Raw genomic sequence first — 26,957 nt, 5'->3', positions numbered from 1 at the left:
ATAGTGGAAAAGCTTTTTGCTAAGATGTAGACCACAAAAGACCCTAAAGACGAAGGTACGATGCTCTCCGGAGCTAAGAGCCGCTCCCGGGCTTCTTTCGGCAGAAGCCGCGCTAAGAGAGCACTGTGACCGGTACAATCGTCTTTGCGCGAAGAAGCCGCTTCTTCGGCTCCAGGAGCCGGAGAGAGCGGCAGCTTCGGAAAGGTGAAGAAGGATACTGTATTACATTGGGATTGTGTGCGCAGCTTGCCAACTGATAGAAAACAGTACCTTACCACTCTCCTGACTTTTCCAATCACATGAATATTCGATTGGAAGCTGTTTTGGACAACTTTTCTTCTCTTCGTGTCAAACACTTGGCAGACCTCCGTGCAACGTCCAGAACACGATGGGAGATGTTTTCTGTGCTGGCGCAGGTTCTCCTTGCCAGACATAGTGGAAAAGCTCTCTGCTAAGATGTAGACCACAAAAGACGCTAAAGACGAAGGTACGATGCTCTCCGGAGCTAAGAGCCGCTCCCGGGCTTCTTTCGGCAGAAGCCGCGCTAAGAGAGCACTGTGACCGGTACAATCGTCTTTGCGCGAAGAAGCCGCTTCTTCGGCTCCAGGAGCGGAGAGAGCGGCAGCTTCGGAAAGGTGAAGAAGGATGCTGTATTACAATGGGATTGTGTGCGCAGCTTGCCAACTGATAGAAAACAGTACCTTAGCACTCTCCTGACTTTTCCAATCACATGAATATTCGATTGGAAGCTCTTTTGGACAGCTTTTCTTCTCTTCTTGTCAAACACTTGGCAGACCTCCGTGCAACGTCCAGAACACGATGGGAGATGTTTTCTGTGCTGGCGCAGGTTTTCCTTACCAGACATAGTGGAAAAGCTTTTTGCTAAGATGTAGACCACAAAAGACCCTAAAGACGAAGGTACGATGCTCTCCGGAGCTAAGAGCCGCTCCCGGGCTTCTTTCGGCAGAAGCCGCGCTAAGAGAGCACTGTGACCGGTACAATCGTCTTTGCGCGAAGAAGCCGCTTCTTCGGCTCCAGGAGCCGGAGAGAGCGGCAGCTTCGGAAAGGTGAAGAAGGATACTGTATTACATTGGGATTGTGTGCGCAGCTTGCCAACTGATAGAAAACAGTACCTTACCACTCTCCTGACTTTTCCAATCACATGAATATTCGATTGGAAGCTGTTTTGGACAACTTTTCTTCTCTTCTTGTCAAACACTTGGCAGACCTCCGTGCAACGTTAGAACACGATGGGAGATGTTTTCTGTGCTGGCACACTTTCTCCTTGCCAGACGTAGTGGAAAAGCTTTTTGCTAAGATGTAGACCACAAAAGACGCTAAAGACGAAGGTACGATGCTCTCCGGAGCTAAGAGCCGCTCCCGGGCTTCTTTCGGCAGAAGCCGCGCTAAGAGAGCACTGTGACCGGTACAATCGTCTTTGCGCGAAGAAGCCGCTTCTTCGGCTCCAGGAGCCGGAGAGAGCGGCAGCTTCGGAAATGTGAAGAAGGATGCTGTATTACATTGGGATTGTGTGCGCAGCTTGCCAACTGATAGTAACCAGTACCTTACCACTCTCCTGACTTTTCCAATCACATGAATATTCGATTGGAAGCTGTTTTGGACAACTTTTCTTCTCTTCATGCCAAGCACTTGGCAGACATCCGTGAAACGTTAGAACACGATGGGAGATGTTTTCTGTGCTGGCACACTTCCTCCTTGCCAGACATAGTGGAAAAGCTTTCTGCTAAGATGTAGACCACAAAAGACGCTAAAGACGAAGGTACGATGCTCTCCGGAGCTAAGAGCCGCTCCCGGGCTTCTTTCGGCAGAAGCCGCGCTAAGAGAACACTGTGACCGGTACAATCGTCTTTGCACGAAGAAGCCGCTTCTTCGGCTCCAGGAGCCGGAGAGAGCGGCAGCTTCGGAAAGGTGAAGAAGGATGCTGTATTACATTGGGATTGTGTGCGCAGCTTGCCAACTGATAGAAAACAGTACCTTACCACTCTCCTGACTTTTCCAATCACATGAATATTCGATTGGAAGCTCTTTTGGACAACTTTTCTTTTCTTCATGCCAAGCACTTGGCAGACCTCCGTGCAACGTCCAGAACACGATGGGAGATGTTTTCTGTGCTGGCACACTTTCTCCTTGCCAGACATAGTGGAAAAGCTTTCTGCTAAGATGTAGACCACAAAAGACGCTAAAGACGAAGGTACGATGCTCTCCGGAGCTAAGAGCCGCTCCCGGGCTTCTTTCGGCAGAAGCCGCGCTAAGAGAGCACTGTGACCGGTACAATCGTCTTTGCGCGAAGAAGCCGCTTCTTCGGCTCCAGGAGCGGAGAGAGCGGCAACTTCGGAAAGGTGAAGAAGGATGCTGTATTGCACTGGGATTGTGTGCGCAGCTTGCCAACTGATAGAAAACAGTACCTTACCACTCTCCTGACTTTTCCAATCACATGAATATTCCATTGGAAGCTGTTTTGGACAACTTTTCTTCTCTTCGTGTCAAACACTTGGCAGACCTCCGTGCAACGTCCAGAACACGATGGGAGATGTTTTCTGTGCTGGCGCAGGTTTTCCTTGCCAGACATAGTGGAAAAGCTTTCTGCTAAGATGTAGACCACAAAAGACGCTAAAGACGAAGGTACGATGCTCTCCGGAGCTAAGAGCCGCTCCCGGGCTTCTTTCGGCAGAAGCCGCGCTAAGAGAGCACTGTGACCGGTACAATCGTCTTTGCGCGAAGAAGGCGCTTCTTCGGCTCCAGGAGCCGGAGAGAGCGGCAGCTTCGGAAAGGTGAAGAAGGATACTGTATTACATTGGGATTGTGTGCGCAGCTTGCCAACTGATAGAAAACAGTACCTTACCACTCTCCTGACTTTTCCAATCACATGAATATTCGATTGGAAGCTGTTTTGGACAATTTTTCTTCTCTTCTTGTCAAACACTTGGCAGACCTCCGTGCAACGTTAGAACACGATGGGAGATGTTTTCTGTGTTGGCACACTTTCTCCTTGCCAGACGTAGTGGAAAAGATTTTTGCTAAGATGTAGACCACAAAAGACGCTAAAGACGAAGGTACGATGCTCTCCGGAGCTAAGAGCCGCTCCCGGGCTTCTTTCGGCAGAAGCCGCGCTAAGAGAGCACTGTGACCGGTACAATCGTCTTTGCGCGAAGAAGCCGCTTCTTCGGCTCCAGGAGCCGGAGAGAGCGGCAGCTTCGGAAATGTGAAGAAGGATGCTGTATTACATTGGGATTGTGTGCGCAGCTTGCCAACTGATAGTAACCAGTACCTTACCACTCTCCTGACTTTTCCAATCACATGAATATTCGATTGGAAGCTGTTTTGGACAACTTTTCTTCTCTTCATGCCAAGCACTTGGCAGACATCCGTGAAACGTTAGAACACGATGGGAGATGTTTTCTGTGCTGGCACACTTCCTCCTTGCCAGACATAGTGGAAAAGCTTTCTGCTAAGATGTAGACCACAAAAGACGCTAAAGACGAAGGTACGATGCTCTCCGGAGCTAAGAGCCGCTCCCGGGCTTCTTTCGGCAGAAGCCGCGCTAAGAGAACACTGTGACCGGTACAATCGTCTTTGCACGAAGAAGCCGCTTCTTCGGCTCCAGGAGCCCAAGAGAGCGGCAGCTTCGGAAAGGTGAAGAAGGATGCTGTATTACATTGGGATTGTGTGCGCAGCTTGCCAACTGATAGAAAACAGTACCTTACCACTCTCCTGACTTTTCCAATCACATGAATATTCGATTGGAAGCTGTTTTGGACAACTTTTCTTCTCTTCTTGTCAAACACTTGGCAGACCTCCGTGCAACGTCCAGAACACGATGGGAGATGTTTTCTGTGCTGGCGCAGGTTTTCCTTACCAGACATAGTGGAAAAGCTTTTTGCTAAGATGTAGACCACAAAAGACCCTAAAGACGAAGGTACGATGCTCTCCGGAGCTAAGAGCCGCTCCCGGGCTTCTTTCGGCAGAAGCCGCGCTAAGAGAGCACTGTGACCGGTACAATCGTCTTTGCGCGAAGAAGCCGCTTCTTCGGCTCCAGGAGCCGGAGAGAGCGGCAGCTTCGGAAAGGTGAAGAAGGATACTGTATTACATTGGGATTGTGTGCGCAGCTTGCCAACTGATAGAAAACAGTACCTTACCACTCTCCTGACTTTTCCAATCACATGAATATTCGATTGGAAGCTCTTTTGGACAACTTTTCTTCTCTTCTTGTCAAACACTTGGCAGACCTCCGTGCAACGTTAGAACACGATGGGAGATGTTTTCTGTGCTGGCACACTTTCTCCTTGCCAGACGTAGTGGAAAAGATTTTTGCTAAGATGTAGACCACAAAAGACGCTAAAGACGAAGGTACGATGCTCTCCGGAGCTAAGAGCCGCTCCCGGGCTTCTTTCGGCAGAAGCCGCGCTAAGAGAGCACTGTGACCGGTACAATCGTCTTTGCGCGAAGAAGCCGCTTCTTCGGCTCCAGGAGCCGGAGAGAGCGGCAGCATTGGTAAGGTGAAGAAGGATGCTGTATTACATTGGGATTGTGTGCGCAGCTTGCCAACTGATAGTAACCAGTACCTTACCACTCTCCTGACTTTTCCAATCACATGAATATTCGATTGGAAGCTGTTTTGGACAACTTTTCTTCTCTTCATGCCAAGCACTTGGCAGACATCCGTGAAACGTTAGAACACGATGGGAGATGTTTTCTGTGCTGGCACACTTCCTCCTTGCCAGACATAGTGGAAAAGCTTTCTGCTAAGATGTAGACCACAAAAGACGCTAAAGACGAAGGTACGATGCTCTCCGGAGCTAAGAGCCGCTCCCGGGCTTCTTTCGGCAGAAGCCGCGCTAAGAGAACACTGTGACCGGTACAATCGTCTTTGCACGAAGAAGCCGCTTCTTCGGCTCCAGGAGCCGGAGAGAGCGGCAGCTTCGGAAAGGTGAAGAAGGATGCTGTATTACATTGGGATTGTGTGCGCAGCTTGCCAACTGATAGAAAACAGTACCTTACCACTCTCCTGACTTTTCCAATCACATGAATATTCGATTGGAAGCTCTTTTGGACAACTTTTCTTTTCTTCATGCCAAGCACTTGGCAGACCTCCGTGCAACGTCCAGAACACGATGGGAGATGTTTTCTGTGCTGGCACACTTTCTCCTTGCCAGACATAGTGGAAAAGCTTTCTGCTAAGATGTAGACCACAAAAGACGCTAAAGACGAAGGTACGATGCTCTCCGGAGCTAAGAGCCGCTCCCGGGCTTCTTTCGGCAGAAGCCGCGCTAAGAGAGCACTGTGACCGGTACAATCGTCTTTGCGCGAAGAAGCCGCTTCTTCGGCTCCAGGAGCGGAGAGAGCGGCAACTTCGGAAAGGTGAAGAAGGATGCTGTATTGCACTGGGATTGTGTGCGCAGCTTGCCAACTGATAGAAAACAGTACCTTACCACTCTCCTGACTTTTCCAATCACATGAATATTCCATTGGAAGCTGTTTTGGACAACTTTTCTTCTCTTCGTGTCAAACACTTGGCAGACCTCCGTGCAACGTCCAGAACACGATGGGAGATGTTTTCTGTGCTGGCGCAGGTTTTCCTTGCCAGACATAGTGGAAAAGCTTTCTGCTAAGATGTAGACCACAAAAGACGCTAAAGACGAAGGTACGATGCTCTCCGGAGCTAAGAGCCGCTCCCGGGCTTCTTTCGGCAGAAGCCGCGCTAAGAGAGCACTGTGACCGGTACAATCGTCTTTGCGCGAAGAAGGCGCTTCTTCGGCTCCAGGAGCCGGAGAGAGCGGCAGCTTCGGAAAGGTGAAGAAGGATACTGTATTACATTGGGATTGTGTGCGCAGCTTGCCAACTGATAGAAAACAGTACCTTACCACTCTCCTGACTTTTCCAATCACATGAATATTCGATTGGAAGCTGTTTTGGACAACTTTTCTTCTCTTCTTGTCAAACATTTGGCAGACCTCCGTGCAACGTTAGAACACGATGGGAGATGTTTTCTGTGTTGGCACACTTTCTCCTTGCCAGACGTAGTGGAAAAGATTTTTGCTAAGATGTAGACCACAAAAGACGCTAAAGACGAAGGTACGATGCTCTCCGGAGCTAAGAGCCGCTCCCGGGCTTCTTTCGGCAGAAGCCGCGCTAAGAGAGCACTGTGACCGGTACAATCGTCTTTGCGCGAAGAAGCCGCTTCTTCGGCTCCAGGAGCCGGAGAGAGCGGCAGCTTCGGAAATGTGAAGAAGGATGCTGTATTACATTGGGATTGTGTGCGCAGCTTGCCAACTGATAGTAACCAGTACCTTACCACTCTCCTGACTTTTCCAATCACATGAATATTCGATTGGAAGCTGTTTTGGACAACTTTTCTTCTCTTCATGCCAAGCACTTGGCAGACATCCGTGAAACGTTAGAACACGATGGGAGATGTTTTCTGTGCTGGCACACTTCCTCCTTGCCAGACATAGTGGAAAAGCTTTCTGCTAAGATGTAGACCACAAAAGACGCTAAAGACGAAGGTACGATGCTCTCCGGAGCTAAGAGCCGCTCCCGGGCTTCTTTCGGCAGAAGCCGCGCTAAGAGAACACTGTGACCGGTACAATCGTCTTTGCACGAAGAAGCCGCTTCTTCGGCTCCAGGAGCCCAAGAGAGCGGCAGCTTCGGAAAGGTGAAGAAGGATACTGTATTACATTGGGATTGTGTGCGCAGCTTGCCAACTGATAGAAAACAGTACCTTACCACTCTCCTGACTTTTCCAATCACATGAATATTCGATTGGAAGCTGTTTTGGACAACTTTTCTTCTCTTCTTGTCAAACACTTGGCAGACCTCCGTGCAACGTTAGAACACGATGGGAGATGTTTTCTGTGCTGGCACACTTCCTCCTTGCCAGACGTAGTGGAAAAGCTTTCTGCTAAGATGTAGACCACAAAAGACGCTAAAGACGAAGGTACGATGCTCTCCGGAGCTAAGAGCCGCTCCCGGGCTTCTTTCGGCAGAAGCCGCGCTAAGAGAGCACTGTGACCGGTACAATCGTCTTTACGCGAAGAAGCCGCTTCTTCGGCTCCAGGAGCCGGAGAGAGCGGCAGCTTCGGAAATGTGAAGAAGGATGCTGTATTACATTGGGATTGTGTGCGCAGCTTGCCAACTGATAGTAACCAGTACCTTACCACTCTCCTGACTTTTCCAATCACATGAATATTCGATTGGAAGCTGTTTTGGACAACTTTTCTTCTCTTCATGCCAAGCACTTGGCAGACATCCGTGCAACGTTAGAACACGATGGGAGATGTTTTCTGTGCTGGCACACTTCCTCCTTGCCAGACATAGTGGAAAAGCTTTTTGCTAAGATGTAGACCACAAAAGACGCTAAAGACGAAGGTACGATGCTCTCCGGAGCTAAGAGCCGCTCCCGGGCTTCTTTCGGCAGAAGCCGCGCTAAGAGAACACTGTGACCGGTACAATCGTCTTTGCACGAAGAAGCCGCTTCTTCGGCTCCAGGAGCCGGAGAGAGCGGCAGCTTCGGAAAGGTGAAGAAGGATGCTGTACAACACTGGGATTGTGTGCGCAGCTTGCCAAGTGATAGAAAACAGTACCTTACCACTCACCTGACTTTTCCAATCACATGAATATTCGATTGGAAGCTCTTTTGGACAACTTTTCTTTTCTTCATGCCAAGCACTTGGCAGACATCCGTGCAACGTTAGAACACGATGGGAGATGTTTTCTGTGCTGGCACACTTTACCCTTGCCAGACGTAGTGGAAAAGCTTTTTGCTAAGATGTAGACCACAAAAGACGCTAAAGACGAAGGTACGATGCTCTCCGGAGCTAAGAGCCGCTCCCGGGCTTCTTTCGGCAGAAGCCGCGCTAAGAGAGCACTGTGACCGGTACAATCGTCTTTGCGCGAAGAAGCCGCTTCTTCGGCTCCAGGAGCCGGAGAGAGCGGCAGCTTCAGAAAGGTGAAGAAGGATGCTGTATTACACTGGGATTGTGTGCGCAGCTTGCCAACTGATAGAAAACAGTACCTTACCACTCTCCTGACTTTTCCAATCACATGAATATTCGATTGGAAGCTGTTTTGGACAACTTTTCTTTTCTTCATGCCAAGCACTTGGCAGACCTCCGTGCAACGGTAGAACGCGATGGGAGTTGTTTTCTGTGCTGGCACACTTTCTCCTTGCCAGACGTAGTGGAAAAGCTTTTTGCTAAGATGTAGACCACAAAAGACGCTAAAGACGAAGGTACGATGCTCTCCGGAGCTAAGAGCCGCTCCCGGGCTTCTTTCGGCAGAAGCCGCGCTAAGAGAGCACTGTGAGCGGTACAATCGTCTTTGCGCGAAGAAGCCGCTTCTTCGGCTCCAGGAGCCGGAGAGAGCGGCAGCTTCAGAAAGGTGAAGAAGGATGCTGTATTACATTGGGATTGTGTGCGCAGCTTGCCAACTGATAGTAAACAGTACCTTACCACTCTCCTGACTTTTCCAATCACATGAATATTCGATTGGAAGCTGTTTTGGACAACTTTTCTTCTCTTCATGCCAAGCACTTGGCAGACATCCGTGCAACGTTAGAACACGATGGGAGATGTTTTCTGTGCTGGCACACTTCCTCCTTGCCAGACATAGTGGAAAAGCTTTCTGCTACGATGTAGACCACAAAAGACGCTAAAGACGAAGGTACGATGCTCTCCGGAGCTAAGAGCCGCTCCCGGGCTTCTTTCGGCAGAAGCCGCGCTAAGAGAGCACTGTGACCGGTACAATCGTCTTTGCGCGAAGAAGCCGCTTCTTCGGCTCCAAGATCCGGAGGGAGCGGCAGCTTCGGAAATGTGAAGAAGGATGCTGTATTACATTGGGATTGTGTGCGCAGCTTGCCAACTGATAGAAAACAGTACCTTAACACTCTCCTGACTTTTCCAATCACATGAATATTCAATTGGAAGCTGTTTTGGACAACTTTTCTTTTCTTCATGCCAAGCACTTGGCAGACCTCCGTGCAACGGTAGAACACGATGGGAGATGTTTTCTGTGCTGGCACACTTCCTCCTTGCCAGACATAGTGGAAAATCTTTTTGCTACGATGTAGACCACAAAAGACGCTAAAGACGAAGGTACGATGCTCTCCGGAGCTAAGAGCCGCTCCCGGGCTTCTTTCGGCAGAAGCCGCGCTAAGAGAGCACTGTGACCGGTACAATCGTCTTTGCGCGAAGAAGCCGCTTCTTCGGCTCCAGGAGCCCAAGAGAGCGGCAGCTTCGGAAAGGTGAAGAAGGATGCTGTATTACATTGGGATTGTGTGCGCAGCTTGCCAACTGATAGAAAACAGTACCTTACCACTCTCCTGACTTTTCCAATCACATGAATATTCGATTGGAAGCTGTTTTGGACAACTTTTCTTTTCTTCATGCCAAGCACTTGGCAGACCTCCGTGCAACGTCCAGAACACGATGGGAGATGTTTTCTGTGCTGGCACACTTTCTCCTTGCCAGACATAGTGGAAAAGCTTTCTGCTAAGATGTAGACCACAAAAGACGCTAAAGACGAAGGTACGATGCTCTCCGGAGCTAAGAGCCGCTCCCGGGCTTCTTTCGGCAGAAGCCGCGCTAAGAGAGCACTGTGACCGGTACAATCGTCTTTGCGCGAAGAAGCCGCTTCTTCGGCTCCAGGAGCGGAGAGAGCGGCAACTTCGGAAAGGTGAAGAAGGATGCTGTATTGCACTGGGATTGTGTGCGCAGCTTGCCAACTGATAGAAAACAGTACCTTACCACTCTCCTGACTTTTCCAATCACATGAATATTCCATTGGAAGCTGTTTTGGACAACTTTTCTTCTCTTCGTGTCAAACACTTGGCAGACCTCCGTGCAACGTCCAGAACACGATGGGAGATGTTTTCTGTGCTGGCGCAGGTTCTCCTTGCCAGACATAGTGGAAAAGCTTTCTGCTAAGATGTAGACCACAAAAGACGCTAAAGACGGAGGTACGATGCTCTCCGGAGCTAAGAGCCGCTCCCGGGCTTCTTTCGGCAGAAGCCGCGCTAAGAGAGCACTGTGACCGGTACAATCGTCTTTGCGCGAAGAAGCCGCTTCTTCGGCTCCAGGAGCCGGAGAGAGCGGCAGCATTGGTAAGGTGAAGAAGGATGCTGTATTACGTTGGGATTGTGTGCGCAGCTTGCCAACTGATAGAAAACAGTACCTTACCACTCTCCTGACTTTTCCAATCACATGAATATTCGATTGGAAGCTGTTTTGGACAACTTTTCTTCTCTTCTTGTCAAACACTTGGCAGACCTCCGTGCAACGTCCAGAACACGATGGGAGATGTTTTCTGTGCTGGCGCAGGTTTTCCTTGCCAGACATAGTGGAAAAGCTTTCTGCTAAGATGTAGACCACAAAAGACGCTAAAGACGAAGGTACGATGCTCTCCGGAGCTAAGAGCCGCTCCCGGGCTTCTTTCGGCAGAAGCCGCGCTAAGAGAGCACTGTGACCGGTACAATCGTCTTTGCGCGAAGAAGCCGCTTCTTCGGCTCCAGGAGCCCGAGAGAGCGGCAGCATCGGAAAGGTGAAGAAGGATGCTGTACAACACTGGGATTGTGTGCGCAGCTTGCCAAGTGATAGAAAACAGTACCTTACCACTCTCCTGACTTTTCCAATCACATGAATATTCGATTGGAAGCTGTTTTGGACAACTTTTCTTTTCTTCATGCCAAACACTTGCAGACCTCCGTGCAACGTCCAGAACACGATGGGAGATGTTTTCTGTGCTGGCGCAGGTTTTCCTTGCCAGACGTAGTGGAAAAGCTTTTTGCTAAGATGTAGACCACAAAAGACGCTAAAGACGAAGGTACGATGCTCTCCGGAGCTAAGAGCCGCTCCCGGGCTTCTTTCGGCAGAAGCCGCGCTAAGAGAGCACTGGGAGCGGTACAATCGTCTTTGCGCGAAGAAGCCGCTTCTTCGGCTCCAGGATCCGGAGGGAGCGGCAGCTTCGGAAATGTGAAGAAGGATGCTGTATTACATTGGGATTGTGTGCGCAGCTTGCCAACTGATAGAAAACAGTACCTTACCACTCTCCTGACTTTTCCAATCACATGAATATTCAATTGGAAGCTGTTTTGGACAACTTTTCTTTTCTTCATGCCAAGCACTTGGCAGACCTCCGTGCAACGTTAGAACACGATGGGAGATGTTTTCTGTGCTGGCACACTTTCTCCTTGCCAGACATAGTGGAAAAGCTTTCTGCTAAGATGTAGACCACAAAAGACGCTAAAGACGAAGGTACGATGCTCTCCGGAGCTAAGAGCCGCTCCCGGGCTTCTTTCGGCAGAAGCCGCGCTAAGAGAGCACTGTGACCGGTACAATCGTCTTTGCGCGAAGAAGCCGCTTCTTCGGCTCCAGGAGCCGGAGAGAGCGGCAGCATCGGAAAGGTGAAGAAGGATGCTGTATTACATTGGGATTGTGTGCGCAGCTTGCCAACTGATAGTAAACAGTACCTTACCACTCTCCTGACTTTTCCAATCACATGAATATTCGATTGGAAGCTCTTTTGGACAACTTTTCTTTTCTTCATGCCAAGCTTTTGGCAGACCTCCGTGCAACGTTAGAACACGATGGGAGATGTTTTCTGTGCTGGCACACTTTCTCCTTGCCAGACGTAGTGGAAAAGCTTTTTGCTAAGATGTAGACCACAAAAGACGCTAAAGACGAAGGTACGATGCTCTCCGGAGCTAAGAGCCGCTCCCGGGCTTCTTTCGGCAGAAGCCGCGCTAAGAGAGCCCTGTGACCGGTACAATCGTCTTTGCGCGAAGAAGCCGCTTCTTCGGCTCCAGGAGCCGGAGAGAGCGGCAGCTTCAGAAAGGTGAAGAAGGATGCTGTATTACACTGGGATTGTGTGCGCAGCTTGCCAACTGATAGAAAACAGTACCTTACCACTCTCCTGACTTTTCCAATCACATGAATATTCGATTGGAAGCTGTTTTGGACAACTTTTCTTTTCTTCATGCCAAGCACTTGGCAGACCTCCGTGCATGGTAGAACACGATGGGAGTTGTTTTCTGTGCTGGCACACTTTCTCCTTGCCAGACATAGTGGAAAAGCTTTTTGCTAAGATGTAGACCACAAAAGACGCTAAAGACGAAGGTACGATGCTCTCCGGAGCTAAGAGCCGCTCCCGGGCTTCTTTCGGCAGAAGCCGCGCTAAGAGAGCACTGTGACCGGTACAATCGTCTTTGCGCGAAGAAGCCGCTTCTTCGGCTCCAGGAGCCGGAGAGAGCGGCAGCATCGGAAAGGTGAAGAAGGATGCTGTATTACATTGGGATTGTGTGCGCAGCTTGCCAACTGATAGAAAACAGTACCTTACCACTCTCCTGACTTTTCCAATCACATGAATATTCGATTGGAAGCTGTTTTGGACAACTTTTCTTTTCTTCATGACAAGCACTTGGCAGACCTCCGTGCAACGTTAGAACACGATGGGAGATGTTTTCTGTGTTGGCACACTTTCTCCTTGCCAGAGAGAGTGGAAAAGCTTTTTGCTAAGATGTAGACCACAAAAGACGCTAAAGACGAAGGTACGATGCTCTCCGGAGCTAAGAGCCGCTCCCGGGCTTCTTTCGGCAGAAGCCGCGCTAAGAGAGCACTGTGACCGGTACAATCGTCTTTGAGCGAAGAAGCCGCTTCTTCGGCTCCAGGAGCCGGAGAGAGCGGCTGCATCGGAAAGGTGAAGAAGGATGCTGTACAACACTGGGATTGTGTGCGCAGCTTGCCAACTGATAGAAAACAGTACCTTACCACTCTCCTGACTTTTCCAATCACATGAATATTCAATTGGAAGCTGTTTTGGACAACTTTTCTTTTCTTCATGCCAAGCACTTGGCAGACCTCCGTGCAACGGTAGAACACGATGGGAGATGTTTTCTGTGCTGGCACACTTCCTCCTTGCCAGACATAGTGGAAAAGCTTTTTGCTAAGATGTAGACCACAAAAGACGCTAAAGACGAAGGTACGATGCTCTCCGGAGCTAAGAGCCGCTCCCGGGCTTCTTTTGGCAGAAGCCGCGCTAAGAGAGCACTGTGACCGGTACAATCGTCTTTGCGCGAAGAAGCCGCTTCTTCGGCTCCAGGAGCCGAAGAGAGCGGCAGCTTCGGAAAGGTGAAGAAGGATGCTGTATTACATTGGGATTGTGTGCGCAGCTTGCCAACTGATAGAAAACAGTACCTTACCACTCTCCTGACTTTTCCAATCACATGAATATTCGATTGGAAGCTCTTTTGGACAACTTTTCTTTTCTTCATGCCAAGCACTTGGCAGACCTCCGTGCAACGTCCAGAACACGATGGGAGATGTTTTCTGTGCTGGCACACTTTCTCCTTGCCAGACATAGTGGAAAAGCTTTCTGCTAAGATGTAGACCACAAAAGACGCTAAAGACGAAGGTACGATGCTCTCCGGAGCTAAGAGCCGCTCCCGGGCTTCTTTCGGCAGAAGCCGCGCTAAGAGAGCACTGTGACCGGTACAATCGTCTTTGCGCGAAGAAGCCGCTTCTTCGGCTCCAGGAGCGGAGAGAGCGGCAGCATCGGAAAGGTGAAGAAGGATGCTGTATTGCACTGGGATTGTGTGCGCAGCTTGCCAACTGATAGAAAACAGTACCTTACCACTCTCCTGACTTTTCCAATCACATGAATATTGGATTGGAAGCTGTTTTGGACAACTTTTCTTCTCGTCGTGTCAAACACTTGGCAGACCTCCATGCAACGTCCAGAACACGATGGGAGATGTTTTCTGTGCTGGCGCAGGTTCTCCTTGCCAGACATAGTGGAAAAGCTTTCTGCTAAGATGTAGACCACAAAAGACGCTAAAGACGAAGGTACGATGCTCTCCGGAGCTAAGAGCCGCTCCCGGGCTTCTTTCGGCAGAAGCCGCGCTAAGAGAGCACTGTGACCTGTACAATCGTCTTTGCGCGAAGAAGCCGCTTCTTCGGCTCCAGGAGCGGAGAGAGCGGCAGCTTCGGAAAGGTGAAGAAGGATGCTGTATTACAATGGGATTGTGTGCGCAGCTTGCCAACTGATAGAAAACAGTACCTTACCACTCTCCTGACTTTTCCAATCACATGAATATTCGATTGGAAGCTCTTTTGGACAGCTTTCCTTCTCTTCTTGTCAAACACTTGGCAGACCTCCGTGCAACGTCCAGAACACGATGGGAGATGTTTTCTGTGCTGGCGCAGGTTTTCCTTACCAGACATAGTGGAAAAGCTTTTTGCTAAGATGTAGACCACAAAAGACGCTAAAGACGAAGGTACGATGCTCTCCGGAGCTAAGAGCCGCTCCCGGGCTTCTTTCGGCAGAAGCCGCGCTAAGAGAGCACTGTGACCGGTACAATCGTCTTTGCGCGAAGAAGCCGCTTCTTCGGCTCCAGGAGCCGGAGAGAGCGGCAGCATCGGTAAGGTGAAGAAGAATGCTGTATTACATTGGGATTGTGTGCGCAGCTTGCCAACTGATAGAAAACAGTACCTTACCACTCTCCTGACTTTTCCAATCACATGAATATTCGATTGGAAGCTCTTTTGGACAACTTTTCTTTTCTTCATGACAAGCTTTTGGCAGACCTCCGTGCAACGTTAGAACACGATGGGAGATGTTTTCTGTGTTGGCACACTTTCTCCTTGCCAGACGTAGTGGAAAAGCTTTTTGCTAAGATGTAGACCACAAAAGACGCTAAAGACGGAGGTACGATGCTCTCCGGAGCTAAGAGCCGCTCCCGGGCTTCTTTCGGCAGAAGCCGCGCTAAGAGAGCACTGTGAGCGGTACAATCGTCTTTGCGCGAAGAAGCCGCTTCTTCGGCTCCAGGAGCGGGAGAGAGCGGCAGCATTGGTAAGGTGAAGAAGGATGCTGTATTACATTGGGATTGTGTGCGCAGCTTGCCAACTGATAGAAAACAGTACCTTACCACTCTCCTGACTTTTCCAATCACATGAATATTCGATTGGAAGCTGTTTTGGACAACTTTTCTTCTCTTCTTCTCAAACACTTGGCAGACCTCCGTGCAACGTCCAGAACACGATGGGAGATGTTTTCTGTGCTGGCGCAGGTTTTCCTTGCCAGACATAGTGGAAAAGCTTTCTGCTAAGATGTAGACCACAAAAGACGCTAAAGACGAAGGTACGATGCTCTCCGGAGCTAAGAGCCGCTCCCGGGCTTCTTTCGGCAGAAGCCACGCTAAGAGAGCACTGTGACCGGTACAATCGTCTTTGCGCGAAGAAGCCGCTTCTTCGGCTCCAGGAGCCCGAGAGAGCGGCAGCATCGGAAAGGTGAAGAAGGATGCTGTACAACACTGGGATTGTGTGCGCAGCTTGCCAAGTGATAGAAAACAGTACCTTACCACTCTCCTGACTTTTCCAATCACATGAATATTCGATTGGAAGCTGTTTTGGACAACTTTTCTTTTCTTCATGCCAAACACTTGCAGACCTCCGTGCAACGTTAGAACACGATGGGAGATGTTTTCTGTGCTGGCGCAGCTTTTCCTTGCCAGACGTAGTGGAAAAGCTTTTTGCTAAGATGTAGACCACAAAAGACGCTAAAGACGAAGGTACGATGCTCTCCGGAGCTAAGAGCCGCTCCCGGGCTTCTTTCGGCAGAAGCCGCGCTAAGAGAGCACTGTGAGCGGTACAATCGTCTTTGCGCGAAGAAGCCGCTTCTTCGGCTCCAGGATCCGGAGGGAGCGGCAGCTTCGGAAATGTGAAGAAGGATGCTGTATTACATTGGGATTGTGTGCGCAGCTTGCCAACTGATAGAAAACAGTACCTTACCACTCTCCTGACTTTTCCAATCACATGAATATTCAATTGGAAGCTGTTTTGGACAACTTTTCTTTTCTTCATGCCAAGCACTTGGCAGACCTCCGTGCAACGGTAGAACACGATGGGAGTTGTTTTCTGTGCTGGCACACTTTCTCCTTGCCAGACGTAGTGGAAAAGCTTTTTGCTAAGATGTAGACCACAAAAGACGCTAAAGACGAAGGTACGATGCTCTCCGGAGCTAAGAGCCGCTCCCGGGCTTCTTTCGGCAGAAGCCGCGCTAAGAGAGCACTGTGAGCGGTACAATCGTCTTTGCGCGAAGAAGCCGCTTCTTCGGCTCCAGGAGCCGGAGAGAGCGGCAGCATCGGAAAGGTGAAGAAGGATGCTGTATTACATTGGGATTGTGTGCGCAGCTTGCCAACTGATAGTAACCAGTACCTTACCACTCTCCTGACTTTTCCAATCACATGAATATTCGATTGGAAGCTCTTTTGGACAACTTTTCTTCTCTTCATGCCAAGCACTTGGCAGACATCCGTGCAACGTTAGAACACGATGGGAGATGTTTTCTGTGCTGGCACACTTCCTCCTTGCCAGACATAGTGGAAAAGCTTTTTGCTAAGATGTAGACCACAAAAGACGCTAAAGACGAAGGTACGATGCTCTCCGGAGCTAAGAGCCGCTCCCGGGCTTCTTTCGGCAGAAGCCGCGCTAAGAGAACACTGTGACCGGTACAATCGTCTTTGCGCGAAGAAGCCGCTTCTTCGGCTCCAGGAGCCGGAGAGAGCGGCTGCATTGGTAAGGTGAAGAAGGATGCTGTATTACATTGGGATTGTGTGCGCAGCTTGCCAACTGATAGAAAACAGTACCTTACCACTCTCCTGACTTTTCCAATCACATGAATATTCGATTGGAAGCTCTTTTGGACAACTTTTCTTTTCTTCATGCCAAGCTTTTGGCAGACCTCCGTGCAACGTTAGAACACGATGGGAGATGTTTTCTGTGTTGGCACACTTTCTCCTTGCCAGACGTAGTGGAAAAGCCTTTTGCTAAGATGTAGACCACAAAAGACGCTAAAGACGAAGGTACGATGCTCTCCGGAGCTAAGAGCCGCTCCCGGGCTTCTTTCGGCAGAAGCCGCGCTAAGAGAGCACTGTGACCGGTACAATCGTCTTTGCGCGAAGAAGCCGCTTCTTCGGCTCCAGGAGCCGGAGAGAGCGGCAGCTTCGGAAATGTGAAGAAGGATGCTGTATTACATTGGGATTGTGTGCGCAGCTTGCCAACTGATAGAAAACAGTACCTTACCACTCTCCTGACTTTTCCAATCACATGAATATTCGATTGGAAGCTGTTTTGGACAACTTTTCTTCTCTTCTTGTCAAACACTTGGCAGACCTCCGTGCAACGTTAGAACACGATGGGAGATGTTTTCTGTGTTGGCACACTTTCTCCTTGCCAGACGTAGTGGAAAAGCTTTTTGCTAAGATGTAGACCACAAAAGACGCTAAAGACGGAGGTACGATGCTCTCCGGAGCTAAGAGCCGCTCCCGGGCTTCTTTCGGCAGAAGCCGCGCTAAGAGAGCACTGTGACCGGTACAATCGTCTTTGCGCGAAGAAGCCGCTTCTTCGGCTCCAGGAGCCCAAGAGAGCGGCAGCTTCGGAAAGGTGAAGAAGGATGCTGTATTACATTGGGATTGTGTGCGCAGCTTGCCAACTGATAGAAAACAGTACCTTACCACTCTCCTGACTTTTCCAATCACATGAATATTCGATTGGAAGCTGTTTTGGACAACTTTTCTTCTCTTCTTTTCAAACACTTGGCAGACCTCCGTGCAACGTCCAGAACACGATGGGAGATGTTTTCTGTGCTGGCGCAGGTTTTCCTTGCCAGACATAGTGGAAAAGCTTTCTGCTAAGATGTAGACCACAAAAGACGCTAAAGACGAAGGTACGATGCTCTCCGGAGCTAAGAGCCGCTCCCGGGCTTCTTTCGGCAGAAGCCGCGCTAAGAGAGCACTGCGACCGGTACAATCGTCTTTGCGCGAAGAAGCCGCTTCTTCGTCTCCAGGAGCCCGAGAGAGCGGCAGCATCGGAAAGGTGAAGAAGGATGCTGTACAACACTGGGATTGTGTGCGCAGCTTGCCAAGTGATAGAAAACAGTACCTTACCACTCTCCTGACTTTTCCAATCACATGAATATTCGATTGGAAGCTGTTTTGGACAACTTTTCTTTTCTTCATGCCGAACACTTGCAGACCTCCGTGCAACGTTAGAACACGATGGGAGATGTTTTCTGTGCTGGCGCAGCTTTTCCTTGCCAGACGTATTGGAAAAGCTTTTTGCTAAGATGTAGACCACAAAAGACGCTAAAGACGAAGGTACGATGCTCTCCGGAGCTAAGAGCCGCTCCCGGGCTTCTTTCGGCAGAAGCCGCGCTAAGAGAGCACTGTGACCGGTACAATCGTCTTTGCGCGAAGAAGCCGCTTCTTCGGCTCCAGGATCCGGAGGGAGCAGCAGCTTCGGAAATGTGAAGAAGGATGCTGTATTACATTGGGATTGTGTGCGCAGCTTGCCAACTGATAGAAAACAGTACCTTACCACTCTCCTGACTTTTCCAATCACATGAATATTCGATTGGAAGCTCTTTTGGACAGCTTTTCTTCTCTTCTTGTCAAACACTTGGCAGACCTCCGTGCAACGTCCAGAACACGATGGGAGATGTTTTCTGTGCTGGCGCAGGTTTTCCTTACCACACATAGTGGAAAAGCTTTTTGCTAAGATGTAGACCACAAAAGACCCTAAAGACGAAGGTACGATGCTCTCCGGAGCTAAGAGCCGCTCCCGGGCTTCTTTCGGCAGAAGCCGCGCTAAGAGAGCACTGTGACCGGTACAATCGTCTTTGCGCGAAGAAGCCGCTTCTTCGGCTCCAGGAGCCGGAGAGAGCGGCAGCTTCGGAAAGGTGAAGAAGGATACTGTATTACATTGGGATTGTGTGCGCAGCTTGCCAACTGATAGAAAACAGTACCTTACCACTCTCCTGACTTTTCCAATCACATGAATATTCGATTGGAAGCTGTTTTGGACAACTTTTCTTCTCTTCTTGTCAAACACTTGGCAGACCTCCGTGCAACGTTAGAACACGATGGGAGATGTTTTCTGTGCTGGCACACTTTCTCCTTGCCAGACGTAGTGGAAAAGATTTTTGCTAAGATGTAGACCACAAAAGACGCTAAAGACGAAGGTACGATGCTCTCCGGAGCTAAGAGCCGCTCCCGGGCTTCTTTCGGCAGAAGCCGCGCTAAGAGAGCACTGTGACCGGTACAATCGTCTTTGCGCGAAGAAGCCGCTTCTTCGGCTCCAGGAGCCGGAGAGAGCGGCAGCTTCGGAAATGTGAAGAAGGATGCTGTATTACATTGGGATTGTGTGCGCAGCTTGCCAACTGATAGTAACCAGTACCTTACCACTCTCCTGACTTTTCCAATCACATGAATATTCGATTGGAAGCTGTTTTGGACAACTTTTCTTCTCTTCATGCCAAGCACTTGGCAGACATCCGTGCAACGTTAGAACAGGATGGGAGATGTTTTCTGTGCTGGCACACTTCCTCCTTGCCAGACATAGTGGAAAAGCTTTTTGCTAAGATGTAGACCACAAAAGACGCTAAAGACGAAGGTACGATGCTCTCCGGAGCTAAGAGCCGCTCCCGGGCTTCTTTCGGCAGAAGCCGCGCTAAGAGAACACTGTGACCGGTACAATCGTCTTTGCACGAAGAAGCCGCTTCTTCGGCTCCAGGAGCCGGAGAGAGCGGCAGCTTCGGAAAGGTGAAGAAGGATGCTGTACAACACTGGGATTGTGTGCGCAGCTTGCCAAGTGATAGAAAACAGTACCTTACCACTCTCCTGACTTTTCCAATCACATGAATATTCGATTGGAAGCTGTTTTGGACAACTTTTCTTCTCTTCATGCCAAGCACTTGGCAGACATCCGTGCAACGTTAGAACACGATGGGAGATGTTTTCTGTGCTGGCACACTTTCTCCTTGCCAGACGTAGTGGAAAAGCTTTTTGCTAAGATGTAGACCACAAAAGACGCTAAAGACGAAGGTACGATGCTCTCCGGAGCTAAGAGCCGCTCCCGGGCTTCTTTCGGCAGAAGCCGCGCTAAGAGAGCACTGTGACCGGTACAATCGTCTTTGCGCGAAGAAGCCGCTTCTTCGGCTCCAGGAGCCGGAGAGAGCGGCATCTTCAGAAAGGTGAAGAAGGATGCTGTATTACACTGGGATTGTGTGCGCAGCTTGCCAACTGATAGAAAACAGTACCTTACCACTCTCCTGACTTTTCCAATCACATGAATATTCGATTGGAAGCTCTTTTGGACAACTTTTCTTTTCTTCATGCCAAGCACTTGGCAGACCTCCGTGCAACGTTAGAACACGATGGGAGTTGTTTTCTGTGCTGGCACACTTTCTCCTTGCCAGACGTAGTGGAAAAGCTTTTTGCTAAGATGTAGACCACAAAAGACGCTAAAGACGAAGGTACGATGCTCTCCGGAGCTAAGAGCCGCTCCCGGGCTTCTTTCGGCAGAAGCCGCGCTAAGAGAGCACTGTGAGCGGTACAATCGTCTTTGCGCGAAGAAGCCGCTTCTTCGGCTCCAGGAGCCGGAGAGAGCGGCAGCATCGGAAAGGTGAAGAAGGATGCTGTATTACATTGGGATTGTGTGCGCAGCTTGCCAACTGATAGTAAACAGTACCTTACCACTCTCCTGACTTTTCCAATCACATGAATATTCGATTGGAAGCTCTTTTGGACAACTTTTCTTCTCTTCATGCCAAGCACTTGGCAGACATCCGTGCAACGTTAGAACACGATGGGAGATGTTTTCTGTGCTGGCACACTTCCTCCTTGCCAGACATAGTGGAAAAGCTTTCTGCTAAGATGTAGACCACAAAAGACGCTAAAGACGAAGGTACGATGCTCTCCGGAGCTAAGAGCCGCTCCCGGGCTTCTTTCGGCAGAAGCCGCGCTAAGAGAGCACTGTGACCGGTACAATCGTCTTTGCGCGAAGAAGCCGCTTCTTCGGCTCCAGGAGCGGAGAGAGCGGCAGCTTCGGAAAGGTGAAGAAGGATGCTGTATTACAATGGGATTGTGTGCGCAGCTTGCCAACTGATAGAAAACAGTACCTTACCACTCTCCTGACTTTTCCAATCACATGAATATTTGATTGGAAGCTCTTTTGGACAGCTTTTCTTCTCTTCTTGTCAAACACTTGGCAGACCTCCGTGCAACGTCCAGAACACGATGGGAGATGTTTTCTGTGCTGGCGCAGGTTTTCCTTACCAGACATAGTGGAAAAGCTTTTTGCTAAGATGTAGACCACAAAAGACCCTAAAGACGAAGGTACGATGCTCTCCGGAGCTAAGAGCTGCTCCCGGGCTTCTTTCGGCAGAAGCCGCGCTAAGAGAGCACTGTGACCGGTACAATCGTCTTTGCGCGAAGAAGCCGCTTCTTCGGCTCCAGGAGCCGGAGAGAGCGGCAGCTTCGGAAAGTTGAAGAAGGATACTGTATTACATTGGGATTGTGTGCGCAGCTTGCCAACTGATAGAAAACAGTACCTTACCACTCTCCTGACTTTTCCAATCACATGAATATTCGATTGGAAGCTGTTTTGGACAACTTTTCTTCTCTTCTTGTCAAACACTTGGCAGACCTCCGTGCAACGTTAGAACACGATGGGAGATGTTTTCTGTGCTGGCACACTTTCTCCTTGCCAGACGTAGTGGAAAAGCTTTTTGCTAAGATGTAGACCACAAAAGACGCTAAAGACGAAGGTACGATGCTCTCCGGAGCTAAGAGCCGCTCCCGGGCTTCTTTCGGCAGAAGCCGCGCTAAGAGAGCACTGTGACCGGTACAATCGTCTTTGCGCGAAGAAGCCGCTTCTTCGGCTCCAGGAGCCGGAGAGAGCGGCAGCTTCGGAAATGTGAAGAAGGATGCTGTATTACATTGGGATTGTGTGCGCAGCTTGCCAACTGAGAGTAACCAGTACCTTACCACTCTCCTGACTTTTCCAATCACATGAATATTCGATTGGAAGCTGTTTTGGACAACTTTTCTTCTCTTCATGCCAAGCACTTGGCAGACATCCGTGCAACGTTAGAACACGATGGGAGATGTTTTCTGTGCTGGCACACTTCCTCCTTGCCAGACATAGTGGAAAAGCTTTTTGCTAAGATGTAGACCACAAAATACGCTAAAGACGAAGGTACGATGCTCTCCGGAGCTAAGAGCCGCTCCCGGGCTTCTTTCGGCAGAAGCCGCGCTAAGAGAACACTGTGACCGGTACAATCGTCTTTGCACGAAGAAGCCGCTTCTTCGGCTCATGAAGCCGGAGAGAGCGGCAGCTTCGGAAAGGTGAAGAAGGATGCTGTACAACACTGGGATTGTGTGCGCAGCTTGCCAAGTGATAGAAAACAGTACCTTACCACTCTCCTGACTTTTCCAATCACATGAATATTCGATTGGAAGCTCTTTTGGACAACTTTTCTTTTCTTCATGCCAAGCACTTGGCAGACATCCGTGCAACGTTAGAACACGATGGGAGATGTTTTCTGTGCTGGCACACTTTCTCCTTGCCAGACGTAGTGGAAAAGCTTTTTGCTAAGATGTAGACCACAAAAGACGCTAAAGACGAAGGTACGATGCTCTCCAGAGCTAAGAGCCGCTCCCGGGCTTCTTTCGGCAGAAGCCGCGCTAAGAGAGCACTGTGACCGGTACAATCGTCTTTGCGCGAAGAAGCCGCTTCTTCGGCTCCAGGAGCCGGAGAGAGCGGCAGCTTCAGAAAGGTGAAGAAGGATGCTGTATTACACTGGGATTGTGTGCGCAGCTTGCCAACTGATAGTAAACAGTACCTTACCACTCTCCTGACTTTTCCAATCACATGAATATTCGATTGGAAGCTGTTTTGGACAACTTTTCTTCTCTTCTTGTCAAACACTTGGCAGACCTCCGTGCAACGTTAGAACACGATGGGAGATGTTTTCTGTGTTGGCACACTTTCTCCTTGCCAGACGTAGTGGAAAAGCTTTTTGCTAAGATGTAGACCACAAAAGACGCTAAAGACGGAGGTACGATGCTCTCCGGAGCTAAGAGCCGCTCCCGGGCTTCTTTCGGCAGAAGCCGCGCTAAGAGAGCACTGTGACCGGTACAATCGTCTTTGCGCGAAGAAGCCGCTTCTTCGGCTCCAGGAGCCGGAGAGAGCGGCAGCATTGGTAAGGTGAAGAAGGATGCTGTATTACATTGGGATTGTGTGCGCAGCTTGCCAACTGATAGAAAACAGTACCTTACCACTCTCCTGACTTTTCCAATCACATGAATATTCGATTGGAAGCTGTTTTGGACAACTTTTCTTCTCTTCTTGTCAAACACTTGGCAGACCTCCGTGCAACGTCCAGAACACGATGGGAGATGTTTTCTGTGCTGGCGCAGGTTTTCCTTGCCAGACATAGTGGAAAAGCTTTCTGCTAAGATGTAGACCACAAAAGACGCTAAAGACGAAGGTACGATGCTCTCCGGAGCTAAGAGCCGCTCCCGGGCTTCTTTCGGCAGAAGCCGCGCTAAGAGAGCACTGTGACCGGTACAATCGTCTTTGCGCGAAGAAGCCGCTTCTTCGGCTCCAGGAGCCGGAGAGAGCGGCAGCTTCGGAAATGTGAAGAAGGATGCTGTATTACATTGGGATTGTGTGCGCAGCTTGCCAACTGATAGTAACCAGTACCTTACCACTCTCCTGACTTTTCCAATCACATGAATATTCGATTGGAAGCTGTTTTGGACAACTTTTCTTCTCTTCATGCCAAGCACTTGGCAGACCTCCGTGCAACGGTAGAACACGATGGGAGTTGTTTTCTGTGCTGGCACACTTTCTCCTTGCCAGACGTAGTGGAAAAGCTTTTTGCTAAGATGTAGACCACAAAAGACGCTAAAGACGAAGGTACGATGCTCTCCGGAGCTAAGAGCCGCTCCCGGGCTTCTTTCGGCAGAAGCCGCGCTAAGAGAGCACTGTGACCGGTACAATCGTCTTTGCGCGAAGAAGCCGCTTCTTCGGCTCCAGGAGCCGGAGAGAGCGGCAGCTTCGGAAAGGTGAAGAAGGATGCTGTACAACACTGGGATTGTGTGCGCAGCTTGCCAACTGATAGTAAACAGTACCTTACCACTCTCCTGACTTTTCCAATCACATGAATATTCGATTGGAAGCTCTTTTGGACAACTTTTCTTTTCTTCATGCCAAGCACTTGGCAGACATCCGTGCAACGTTAGAACACGATGGGAGATGTTTTCTGTGCTGGCACACTTTCTCCTTGCCAGACGTAGTGGAAAAGCTTTTTGCTAAGATGTAGACCACAAAAGACGCTAAAGACGAAGGTACGATGCTCTCCGGAGCTAAGAGCCGCTCCCGGGCTTCTTTCGGCAGAAGCCGCGCTAAGAGAGCACTGTGACCGGTACAATCGTCTTTGCGCGAAGAAGCCGCTTCTTCGGCTCCAGGAGCCGGAGAGAGCGGCAGCTTCAGAAAGGTGAAGAAGGATGCTGTATTACACTGGGATTGTGTGCGCAGCTTGCCAACTGATAGTAAACAGTACCTTACCACTCTCCTGACTTTTCCAATCACATGAATATTCGATTGGAAGCTGTTTTGGACAACTTTTCTTCTCTTCATGCCAAGCACTTGGCAGACATCCGTGCAACGTTAGAACACGATGGGAGATGTTTTCTGTGCTGGCACACTTCCTCCTTGCCAGACATAGTGGAAAAGTTTTCTGCTAAGATGTAGACCACAAAAGACGCTAAAGACGAAGGTACGATGCTCTCCGGAGCTAAGAGCCGCTCCCGGGCTTCTTTCGGCAGAAGCCGCGCTAAGAGAGCACTGTGACCGGTACAATCGTCTTTGCGCGAAGAAGCCGCTTCTTCGGCTCCAGGAGCCGGAGAGAGCGGCTGCATTGGTAAGGTGAAGAAGGATGCTGTATTACATTGGGATTGTGTGCGCAGCTTGCCAACTGATAGAAAACAGTACCTTACCACTCTCCTGACTTTTCCAATCACATGAATATTCAATTGGAAGCTGTTTTGGACAACTTTTCTTTTCTTCATGCCAAGCACTTGGCAGACCTCCGTGCAACGGTAGAACACGATGGGAGATGTTTTCTGTGCTGGCACACTTCCTCCTTGCCAGACATAGTGGAAAAGCTTTTTGCTACGATGTAGACCACAAAAGACGCTAAAGACGAAGGTACGATGCTCTCCGGAGCTAAGAGCCGCTCCCGGGCTTCTTTCGGCAGAAGCCGCGCTAAGAGAGCACTGTGACCGGTACAATCGTCTTTGCGCGAAGAAGCCGCTTCTTCGGCTCCAGGAGCCCAAGAGAGCGGCAGCTTCGGAAAGGTGAAGAAGGATGCTGTATTACATTGGGATTGTGTGCGCAGCTTGCCAACTGATAGAAAACAGTACCTTACCACTCTCCTGACTTTTCCAATCACATGAATATTCGATTGGAAGCTGTTTTGGACAACTTTTCTTTTCTTCATGCCAAGCACTTGGCAGACCTCCGTGCAACGTCCAGAACACGATGGGAGATGTTTTCTGTGCTGGCACACTTTCTCCTTGCCAGACATAGTGGAAAAGCTTTCTGCTAAGATGTAGACCACAAAAGACGCTAAAGACGAAGGTACGATGCTCTCCGGAGCTAAGAGCCGCTCCCGGGCTTCTTTCGGCAGAAGCCGCGCTAAGAGAGCACTGTGACCGGTACAATCGTCTTTGCGCGAAGAAGCCGCTTCTTCGGCTCCAGGAGCGGAGAGAGCGGCAACTTCGGAAAGGTGAAGAAGGATGCTGTATTGCACTGGGATTGTGTGCGCAGCTTGCCAACTGATAGAAAACAGTACCTTACCACTCTCCTGACTTTTCCAATCACATGAATATTCGATTGGAAGCTGTTTTGGACAACTTTTCTTCTCTTCGTGTCAAACACTTGGCAGACCTCCGTGCAACGTCCAGAACACGATGGGAGATGTTTTCTGTGCTGGCGCAGGTTCTCCTTGCCAGACATAGTGGAAAAGCTTTCTGCTAAGATGTAGACCACAAAAGACGCTAAAGACGAAGGTACGATGCTCTCCGGAGCTAAGAGCCGCTCCCGGGCTTCTTTCGGCAGAAGCCGCGCTAAGAGAGCACTGTGACCGGTACAATCGTCTTTGCGCGAAGAAGCCGCTTCTTCGGCTCCAGGAGCCGGAGAGAGCGGCAGCTTCGGAAATGTGAAGAAGGATGCTGTATTACATTGGGATTGTGTGCGCAGCTTGCCAACTGATAGAAAACAGTACCTTACCACTCTCCTGACTTTTCCAATCACATGAATATTCGATTGGAAGCTGTTTTGGACAACTTTTCTTCTCTTCTTGTCAAACACTTGGCAGACCTCCGTGCAACGTCCAGAACACGATGGGAGATGTTTTCTGTGCTGGCGCACTTCCTCCTTGCCAGACATAGTGGAAAAGCTTTCTGCTAAGATGTAGACCACAAAAGACGCTAAAGACGAAGGTACGATGCTCTCCGGAGCTAAGAGCCGCTCCCGGGCTTCTTTCGGCAGAAGCCGCGCTAAGAGAGCACTGTGACCGGTACAATCGTCTTTGCGCGAAGAAGCCGCTTCTTCGGCTCCAGGAGCCCGAGAGAGCGGCAGCATCGGAAAGGAGAAGAAGGATGCTGTACAACACTGGGATTGTGTGCGCAGCTTGCCAAGTGATAGAAAACAGTACCTTACCACTCTCCTGACTTTTCCAATCACATGAATATTCCATTGGAAGCTGTTTTGGACAACTTTTCTTTTCTTCATGCCAAAAACTTGCAGACCTCCGTGCAACGTCCAGAACACGATGGGAGATGTTTTCTGTGCTGGCGCAGGTTTTCCTTGCCAGACGTACTGGAAAAGCTTTTTGCTAAGATGTAGACCACAAAAGACGCTAAAGACGAAGGTACGATGCTCTCCGGAGCTAAGAGCCGCTCCCGGGCTTCTTTCGGCAGAAGCCGCGCTAAGAGAGCACTGTGACCGGTACAATCGTCTTTGCGCGAAGAAGCCGCTTCTTCGGCTCCAGGATCCGGAGGGAGCGGCAGCTTCGGAAATGTGAAGAAGGATGCTGTATTA

This window comes from Ammospiza caudacuta, chromosome 5 (genome assembly GCF_027887145.1).
Source record: "Ammospiza caudacuta isolate bAmmCau1 chromosome 5, bAmmCau1.pri, whole genome shotgun sequence".
NCBI classification, from domain to species: domain Eukaryota; kingdom Metazoa; phylum Chordata; class Aves; order Passeriformes; family Passerellidae; genus Ammospiza; species Ammospiza caudacuta.
This window is presented reverse-complemented; position numbering follows the sequence as displayed.